The 10483-nt window shown below is 59.7% G+C and overlaps 1 long non-coding RNA gene across 1 annotated transcript; it reads right to left on the bottom strand.

The window, feature by feature from the left end:
- Window positions 1-1243: 1243 nt before the first annotated feature.
- Window positions 1244-8293, bottom strand: LOC148591285 (uncharacterized). Its single transcript, XR_015914094.1, has 3 exons — window positions 8160-8293; window positions 5108-5219; window positions 1244-1445 (listed from the first exon to the last, which is right to left on the bottom strand). It is a non-coding gene; the product is annotated as an uncharacterized LOC148591285 (long non-coding RNA).
- Window positions 8294-10483: the final 2190 nt, after the last annotated feature.

Here is a 10483-nt window from a genome sequence, read left to right as displayed (position 1 = left end):
TAGGCTGTCTATAGGAGCCGCTATAGAGCCGCTATAGGCTGTCTATAAGCGCCGCTATAGGGCGGCTATAGGCTCCTCTATAGGTCCCTATAGGCCGCTATAGGCTCCGCTCCGGGTCCCGGCGCGGCCCCCGCCGCTCCCGGCGCCGCCGCCCGCCCCGAGTGGCGCCGCCCGCCCCCGCGCGGCGCCTTTAAGAGCGGCCCCGCCCCCCCCGCCGCGCCGGCCCCGCCCCCGGCACTGCAGAGCGAGGGGCGGGGCCGCGCCGCCGTGACGTCAGCACCGCCCCCCTCCCCTTAATCCCCGTCCTCCTCCCCCCTCCCGCGCTGGCTCGGCCCCCCCCCGCAAGGGGCCCAGGCGTCCGGGCCCCCCCTCCCCCCCCCACGCGGGGTCTGCTGCAGCCTCGGGTGTTTATTGGGTGCCGGGGAGGGGGGGGGGCTGGGGGTTTTGGGGGGATTTTCGCCCTTTTCGGGGCAGTTTCCGCAGGCTCCGGGCGGCTCCTGCAGCCTCAGGGTCCTGCGGTGGGGGGGGGAAGGGGTAAATGGCGGAGGGGGGGGTCTGGGTCACCCCCCCCCCCCAAAGGGGCCCAGGCGTCCGGGTACCGCCCCCCCCAACCCAAATGGGCCCCGGCGTCCTGGTACCGCCCCCCCCACAAGGGGCCCAGGCGTCCGGGTACCCCCCCCCCTACACCCCAAAGGGGCCCAGGCGTCCGGGTACCTCCCCCCCCCCCAACAAGGGGCCCAGGCGTCCGGGTACCCCCCCCTACACCCCAAAGGGGCCCAGGCGTCCGGGTACCTCCCCCCCCCCCCAACAAGGGGCCCAGGCGTCCGGGTACCCCCCCCCCCTACACCCCAAAGGGGCCCAGGCGTCCGGGTACCCCCCCCCTACACCCCAAAGGGGCCCAGGCGTCCGGGTACCTCCCCCCCCGCCAATAAGGGGCCCAGGCGTCCGGGTACCCGCCCCCCCCAACAAGGGGCCCAGGCGTCCGGGTACCCCCCCCCTACACCCCAAAGGGGCCCAGGCGTCCGGGTGCCCCCCCCCCCCAATAAGGGGCCCAGGCGTCCGGGTACCCGCCCCCCCCAACAAGGGGCCCAGGCGTCCGGGTACCCCCCCCCTACACCCCAAAGGGGCCCAGGCGTCCGGGTGCCCCCCCCCACATAAAGGGCCCCGGCGTCCGGGTAACCCCCCCCCCACCCCCCCCCCACCAAGGGGCCCCGGCGTCCGGGCTCCCACCGTGCGGGGGGGGCTCCTCCCCCTCCCCCTCGGGGCGGTCCCAGCCCGGGGGGGCCCAGGCGTCCGGCGGGGGGGGGCAGGGCCGCACGTGCAGGCAGGGCCGGGTCTCCTGCAGGCGGCGCCGCTGCCCCTCCAGGGGGGGGCACTGGGGCAGGGGGGTCCCCCAGAAGGTGACGTTGACGGGGGCCGACGTCCCCACGGGCACCAGCGTCTGCCTAGGGGGGGGGGACAGGGCCCTATGGGGGGCCTGGGGGGGCCATGGGGACAACGTGGAGCCCCCTTGAGCCATAGGTCCGTCATGGAGCCCCTCCTTGACCCATAGATCCATCATGGACCCGTAGACCCGTAGATCCGTCATGGGACCCATAGATCCATCATGGACCCATAAACCTATAGATCCATCATGGGACCCATAGAGCTATTGTGGGACCCATAAATCCATCATGGACCCGTAGACCCATAGATCCATCATAGGACCCATAGATCCGTCATGGGACCCATAGATCCATCATGGACCCATAAACCTATAGATCCATCATGGGACCCATAGAGCTATTGTGGGACCCATAAATCCATCATGGACCCGTAGACCCATAGATCTATCATGGGGCCCATAAATCCATCATGGACCCATAGATCCATCATGGGACCCATAGATCCATCATGGACCCGTAGACCCATAGATCCATCATGGGACCCATGGAGCCATCATGGAGCCCATAGACTTATAGATCCATCATGGGACCCATAGAGCCATCGTGGACCGCCCCCACACCTTGACCCATAGATCCATCATGGACCCATAGACCCATAGATCCATCATGGGACCCATGGAGCCATCATGGACCCATAGACCCATAGATCCATCATGGGACCCATGGAGCCATCATGGGACCCATGGAGCCATCATGGACCCATAGACCCATAGATCCATCATGGGACCCATGGAGCCATCATGGAGCCCATAGACTTATAGATCCATCATGGGACCCATAGAGCCATCGTGGACCCCCCCACACCTTGACCCATAGATCCATCATGGACCCATAGACCCATAGATCCATCATGGGACCCATAGATCCGTCATGGGACCCATAAATTCATCATGGACCCATAGACCTATAGATCCATCATGGGACCCATAGATCCATCATGGACCCATAAACCTATAGATCCATCATGGGACCCATAGAGCTATTGTGGGACCCATAAATCCATCATGGACCCGTAGACCCATAGATCCATCATGGGACCCATAGATCCATCATGGGACCCATAAATCCATCATGGACCCATAGACCCATAGATCCATCATGGGACCCATAGATCCATCATGGGACCCATAGACCCATCAGGAGACCCATAGAGCCACCATGGAGCCCATAGACCTATAGATCCATCAGGGACCCGTAGATCCATCATGGGACCCATAGATCCATCATGGGACCCATAGATCCATCATGGGACTCATAAATCCATCATGGACCCATAGACCTATAGATCCATCATGGGACCCATAGATCCATCATGGGACCCATAGATCCATCATGGGACCCATGGAGCCATCATGGAGCCCATAGTCTTATAGATCCATCATGGGACCCATGGAGCCATCGTGGACCCCCACACACACCTTGACCCATAGATCCATCGTGGACCCGTAGACCCATAGATCCATCATGGGACCCATGGAGCCATCGTGGACCCCCCTCACACCTTGATCCATAGATCCATCATGGACCCGTAGACCCGTAGATCCATCATGGGACCCATAAATCCATCATGGACCCATAGACCCATCATGAGACCCATAGAGCTATCGTGGGACCCATGGAGCCATCATGCAGCCCATACACCTATAGATCCATCATGGGACCCATGGAGCCATCGTGGACCCCCCCAACACCTTGACCCATAGATCCATCATGGATCCGTAGACCCATAGATCCATCATGGGATCCATAAATCCATCATGGGACCCATGGAGCCATCGTGGACCCCCCCACACCTTGACCCATAGATCCATCATGGACCCATAGACCCATAGATCCATCATGGGACCCATAGATCTGTCATGGGACCCATAAATCCATCATGGACCCATAGACCTATAGATCCATCATGGGACCCATGGAGCCATCGTGGACCCCCCCTCACACCTTGATCCATAGATCCATCATGGACCCGTAGACCCGTAGATCCATCATGGGACCCATACATCCATCATGGACCCATAGACCCATCATGAGACCCATAGAGCTATCGTGGGACCCATGGAGCCATCATGGAGCCATCGTGGACCCATAGACCCATAGATCCATCACGGAACCCACAGACCTATAGATCCATCATGGGACCCATGGAGCCCATGGAGCCATCGTGAACCCCCCTGGACCCATAGATCCATCATGGGACCCATAGAGCCATCATGGACCCATAGACCCATAGCGCCATCATGGGACCCATAGAGCCATCATGGAGCCCACGGAGCCATCGTGGACCCCACCTTGACCCATAGATCCATCATAGGACCCATAAATCCATCATGGACCCATAGAGTCATCGTGGGACCCATGGATCCATCATGGACCCCCCTTGACCCATAGATCCATCATGGGACCCATAGACCCATCATGGATGCCCTCTGACCCACAGATCCATGATGGGTCCCCATTGCCCATATAGATCTTCCATAGGTCCCTGTAGACCCTCCATTGACCCTATAGCCACCCCACAGGTCCTCCTGCCCCATAGATTCCCCATTGACCCCACGGATCCTCCATTTTCCCTATAGATTCACCCATAGATCCCCCACCCCACAGGTTCCCCAATGCCCCTGTAGACCCCCCATTGAACCTACAGATACCCCATAGGCCCTCCCACCAGATAGACCCCTCCCTTTGACCCCATAGACACCCCATTGACCCCATAGACTCCCCATTGCCCCTATAGACCGCCATAGACCATATAGACCTATAGATCCCCCATAGGCCCTCCCACCGGATAGACCCCTCCCTTTGACCCCATAGACACCCCATTGACCCCATAGACTCCCCATTGCCCCTATAGACTGCCATAGACCATATAGACCTATAGATCCCCCATAGACCTCCCATTGATCCCACAGACCCCCCATTGACCCTGTAGACCCCCCATTGACCCCATAGACTCCCCACTGCCCCTATAGACCGCCATAGACCATATAGACCTATAGATTCCCCATAGGCCCTCCCCTTGCATAGACTCCCTATTGACCCCACAGACCCCTCATTGACCCTGTAGACCCCCCATTGACCCCATAGACCCCCATTACGCCTATAAACAGCCATAGACCATATAGACCTATAGATTCCCCCATAGACCCCCCCATTGACCCCACAGACCCCCATTGACCCCACAGACCCCCCCATTGACCCATAGACCCCCCATTGCCCCTATAGACCACCACAGACCATATAGACCTATAGATCCCCCATAGATCCTCCCATTGCATAGACCCCCCCATTGACCCCACAGACCCCCCATTGACCCCATAGACCCCCCATGACCCCTATAGACCACATAGACCTATAGATCCCCCATAGACCCTCCCATTGCATAGACCCGCCCCCCACTGACTCCACAGACCCCTCATTGACCCTGTAGACCCCCCATTGACCCCATAGACCCCCATTGCCCCTATAGACCCCCCTAGACCATATAGACCTATAGATCCCCTATAGACCCTCCCATTGCATAGCCCCCCCCATTGACCGCACAGACCCCATTGATCCCATAGATTCCCCATTGACCCTGTAGACCCCCCATGGTCCCCTCTACCCCGTCCCCCTCCCCATTGCCCCGGCCGCCCCCTATAGCCCCTATAGGCGCCACTCACGGGTAGGGGGGCAGCTGGGCCTGGCACTCGCGGTAGCGGCTCCGTGTGGGGCTGTCCCCACACGGGGGGGTGCAGAGGCTCCACGGGCTCCACTCCGACCAATTGCCGGGCACTGCCAGAAAGGGGGGGACACCCTATAGGGGCTATAGGGGGCTGGGGGACCTATGGGACCTATAGGGGGCTGGGGGACCTATGGGGCCTATAGGGGTTTCCGGAGGGAACGGTAGGGTCGCCACAGGGCGGGCATGGGGGGGCCACAGGGCACCCACTGGCTGTGCATAGGGGCCTATAGGGTGCCCATAGGGCATCCATAGGGGTACATAGGGGCCCTCAGGGTGCCCATCAGGTCATTACAGGGATGCATAGATGCCCATAGGGTATTGATAGAGTGTGCATTGGGGCCCGTAAGAGCCCCTAGGGTGCCCTTAAGGTGTCTATAGGATGCCTGTAGAGTCTCCATAGGGGTGTCTATAGGGTGTATAGGAGCTCATAGGGCATCCATAGGGTACACAGGGTGCCCATAGGGTATCCACAGGATGTGTAAAGGCCCATGGGATGCCTATAGGGTCTCTATAGGGTGTATAGAAGCCCATTGGGTGCCCATAGGATGCCCGTAGAGTTTCTATAGGGTGCATAGGGGCCCACTAGGGTATCTATAGAATGTCCATGGGTGCATAGGAGCCCATTGGGAGTCCCTAGGTTATCTATAGGGTCTCTCTAGGCTGTATAGGGTGCTCATAGGATCTCTAGAAGGTGCCCATGGAGTGCATAAGGGGCCTATAGGGTGCATAGAAGCCCCTAAAATACCCATAGAGGCCCAAGGGGTGCCTATAGGGTCTCTATAGGGATCCTAAGAGTTCGTATGAACCAAAGGGTCTCTACAGAGTATCTATAGGTCATCCATAGGGTACATAGGCGGTGTCTCTAGGGTCTCTATAGGGTGCCCATAGGGTACAAGGGAGCCCATAGGTGCCTATAGGTGTGTATAGGTATCTATAGGGTATCTATGGGTGTCTATAGGCACTCATGCTTGCAGAACTGCAGGCTGTAGGGTGTCTATGGGCTCCTATAAGTGTCTATAAGGTGTCTATAGGGTGTCTATAGGCACTTGCTTGCAGAACTGCAGGCTCTAGGGTGTCTATGGGCTGCTATAGGGTGTCTATAAGTGTCTATAGGGTGTCTATAGGTACTCAAGCTTGCAGAACTGCAAGCTGTAGGATGTCTATGGGTGTCTATAGGGTGTCTATAGGGTACCTATAGGCACTCACGCTTGCAGAACTGTAGGCTGTAGGGTGTCTATGGGCTGCTATAGGTGTCTATAGAGTGTCTATAGGGTATCTATAGGTGTCTATTGGGTGTCTATAGGGTGTCTATAAGCACTCAAGCTTGCAGAACTGCAGGCTGTAGCATGTCTATGGGCTCCTATAGGGTGTCTATGGGCTCCTATAGGTGTCTGTAGGGTATCTATAGGCACTCACGCTTGCAGAACTGCAGGATGTAGGGTATGTATAGGTGTCTATAGGGTCCCTATAGGTGTCTATAGGGTGTCTATAGGATATCTCTGGGTGTCTATGGGCACTCACACTTGCAGAACTGCAGGCTCTATGGTGTCTATAGGGTGTCTATGGGCTCCTATAGGTGTCTATAGGGTATCTATAGGCACTCACGCTTGCAGAACTGCAGGCTGTAGGATGTCTATGGGTGCCTATAAATGCCTATAAGGTATCTATAGGTGTCTATAGAGTATCTGTAAGGTATCTATAGGCACTCACGCTTGCAGAACTGCAGGCTCTAGGGTGTCTATGGGGTGTCTATAGGGTATCTATAGGATGTCTATAGGCTCTCATGCTTGCAGAACTGCAGGCTCTAGGGTGTCTATAGGGTATCTATAGGTGTCTATAGGATATCCATAGGGTATCTATAGGGTGTCTATAGGCACTCACGCTTGCAGAACTGCAGGCTGTAGGGTGTCTATGGGCTGCTATAGGTGTCTATAGGGTATCTATAGGTGTCTATAGGATATCCATAGGGTATCTATAAGGTGTCTATAGGCACTCACGCTTGCAGAACTGCAGGCTCTAGGGTGTCTATGGGGTGTCTATAGGGTATCCATAGGGTATCTATAGGGTGTCTATAGGCACTCACGCTTGCAGAACTGCAGGCTCTAGGGTGTCTATAGGGTATCTATAGGTGTCTATAGGATATCCATAGGGTATCTATAGGGTGTCTATAGGCACTCACGCTTGCAGAACTGCAGGCTCTAGGGTGTCTATAGGGTATCTATAGGTGTCTATAGGATATCCATAGGGTATCTATAGGGTGTCTATAGGCACTCACGCTTGCAGAACTGCAGGCTCTAGGGTGTCTATGGGGTATCTATAGGTGTCTACAGGATATCCATAGGGTATCTATAAGGTGTCTATAGGCACTCACGCTTGCAGAACTGCAGGCTGTAGGGTGTCTATAGGGTATCTATAAGGTGTCTATAGGCACTCACACTTGCAGAACTGCAGGCTCTAGGGTGTCTATGGGGTGTCTATAGGATATCCATAGGGTATCTATAAGGTGTCTATAAGCACTCACGCTTGCAGAACTGCAGGCTGTAGGGTGTCTATAGGGTATCTATAGGGTATCTATAAGGTGTCTATAGGCACTCACGCTTGCAGAACTGCAGGCTGTAGGGTATCTATAGGTGTCTATAGGATATCCATAGGGTATCTATAGGGTGTCTATAGGCACTCACGCTTGCAGAACTGCAGGCTGTAGGGTGTCTATGGGGTATCTATAGGTGTCTATAGGGTATCTATAGGTGTCTATAGGGTATCCATAGGGTATCTATAGGGTGTCTATAGGCACTCACGCTTGCAGAACTGCAGGCTGTAGGGTGTCTATAGGGTATCTATAGGTGTCTATAGGGTATCCATAGGGTATCTATAGGGTGTCTATAGGCACTCACGCTTGCAGAACTGCAGGCTGTAGGGTGTCTATAGGGTATCTATAGGTGTCTATAGGATATCCATAGGGTATCCATAGGGTGTCTCTAGGCACTCACGCTTGCAGAACTGCAGGCTGTAGCAGGCGCGCACCTCGATGGTCCCCGGGGGCCCGGGCGGGCAGGGGGCGCCCCCGGGCGAGCGGCCCCGGCAGCTCCGCGTGCGCCGCTGCTGCCCGGCCAGGGGCTGGCAGGCGATGCTGGGCCCGGGCGGCCGCGCGCAGGGCGCCCATGCGCCCCACTCGCCCCAATGGCCGCCCACTGCGGAGGGGACGGGGATGTGGGCGCGGGGGGACCCCATCCGCATGGCCCAGGGACCCTCCCGACACGGCCCATGGGACCCCGACATGGCCGACCGGCCCGCCCAACATGGCCGATGGCACCCCAAGATGGCCGACGTGACCGCGACATGGCCCATGGGACCTCCCACCATGGCCGATAGGATCTGCCAAGATGGCCAATGGCACCCCAAGATGGCCGACACGACCCCGACATGGCCCATGGGACCTCCCAACATGGCCGACCGGCCCGCCCAACATGGCCGATGGCAGCCCAAGATGGCCGACGCGACCCCTACATGGCCCATGGGACCCCAACATGGCCGACCGGCCCGCCCAAGATGGCCGACGCGACCCCAACATGGCCCATGGGACCCCGACATGGCCGACCGGCCCGCCCAACATGGCTGATGGCACCCCAACATGGCCGACGTGACCCCGACATGGCCCATGGGACCTCCCAACATGGCCGACTGGCCCGCCCAACATGGCCGACGGGACCCCAAGATGGCCGACGCGACCCCTACATGGCCCATGGGACCTCCCAACATGGCCGATAGGATCTGCCAAGATGGCCAACAGGACCCCAAGATGGCCACGGGACCCCTACATGGCCCATGGGACCTCCCAACATGGCCGACCGGCCCGCCCAAGATGGCCGACGGGGACCCCAAGATGGCCGACGGGACCCCTACATGCCCCCCCCCCCATGACCTCCCCCCCCATTCCCCCCCCCCCCCCCCCCCCCCCCCACCCCCCCCCCCCCCCGACGGGACCCCAAGATGGCCGATGTGACCCCAACATGGCCCACGGGACCTCCCAACATGGCCAACAGACCCTCCCAAGATGGCCGATGAAACCCCAACGATGCCCGTGGGACCCCAACATGGCTGACAGGACCCCCAACATGGCCCAAAGACCCTCCCAAGATGGCTGACAGGACCCTCCCAACATGGCCGATGGGCCCTACCAACATGGCTGAAAGACCCTCCCAAGATGGCAGACACCCTTCCCCCCCCCACCCCACCCCAAGATGGATGACGGGACCCCCCCCAAGATGGCAGCTGGGCCCTCCCCCCTAAAATGGCCACTGGGGATCCCCAAGGTGGTGGCTGGGACCTCCCCAAGATGGCGGCTTGGACCTCCCCAAGATGGTGACTGGCACCTCCCCAAGATGGTGGCTGGGACCTCCCCAAGATGGCGGCCGGGACCTCCCCAAGATGGCGACTGGGACCTCCCCCAAGATGGTGGCTGGGCCCCCCCAAGATGGCGGCTGGGACCTCCCCAAGATGGCGACTGGCCCCTCCCCAAGATGGCGGCTGGCACCCCCAAGATGGCGGCTGGCACCTCCCCAAGATGGCGACTGGGACCTCCCCAAGATGGCGGCTGGGACCTCCCCAAGATGGCGGCTGGGGCCCCCCAATATGGCGACTGGCACCGTCCCAAGATGGCGGCTGGGACCTCCCCAAGATGGTGGCTGGGGGCCCCCAAGATGGCGGCTGGCACCTCCCCAAGATGGCGACTGGCACCTCCCCAAGATGGCGGCTGGGACCTCCCTAAGATGGTGACTGGCACCTCCCCAAGATGGCGGCTGGCACCTCCCCAAGATGGCGGCTGGGGCCCCCCAAGATGGCGGCTGGCACCTCCCCAAGATGGCGGCTGGGGCCCCCCCAAGATGGCGGCTGGCACCTCCCCAAGATGGCGGCTGGGACCTCCCCAAGATGGTGACTGGCACCTCCCCAAGATGGTGGCTGGGACCTCCCCAAGATGGCGGCTGGCACCCCCAAGATGGCGGCTGGGACCTCCCCAAAATGGTGACTGGCACCTCCCCAAGATGGCGGCTGGCACCTCCCCAAGATGGCGCCTCCCCCAGCCGGGCTCCCCCCTCCCCGGCGCGAAGCCCCGCCCCTTTCCGCAAGCCCCGCCCCTCACCCGGGCATTGGCCGAAGGGCCCGCAGAGCTCCACCCTCGTGGCGTCGCCGGGGCAACCGCGGCCGCCGTGCCGGGGGGGCGGGGCGTCGCAGGCGCGGCGCTGCGTCACCGCCCCCAGCCCGCACGTGACCGCGCAGGGGCTCACGGGAGACCAGGGCCCCCACGCGCCGTCCT

Source organism: Tinamus guttatus, unplaced genomic scaffold (assembly GCF_059628265.1).
Source record: "Tinamus guttatus ecotype Peru unplaced genomic scaffold, ASM5962826v1 Tinamus_guttatus_pri_ptg000875l, whole genome shotgun sequence".
Taxonomy (NCBI): domain Eukaryota; kingdom Metazoa; phylum Chordata; class Aves; order Tinamiformes; family Tinamidae; genus Tinamus; species Tinamus guttatus.
This window is presented reverse-complemented; position numbering and strand designations above follow the sequence as displayed.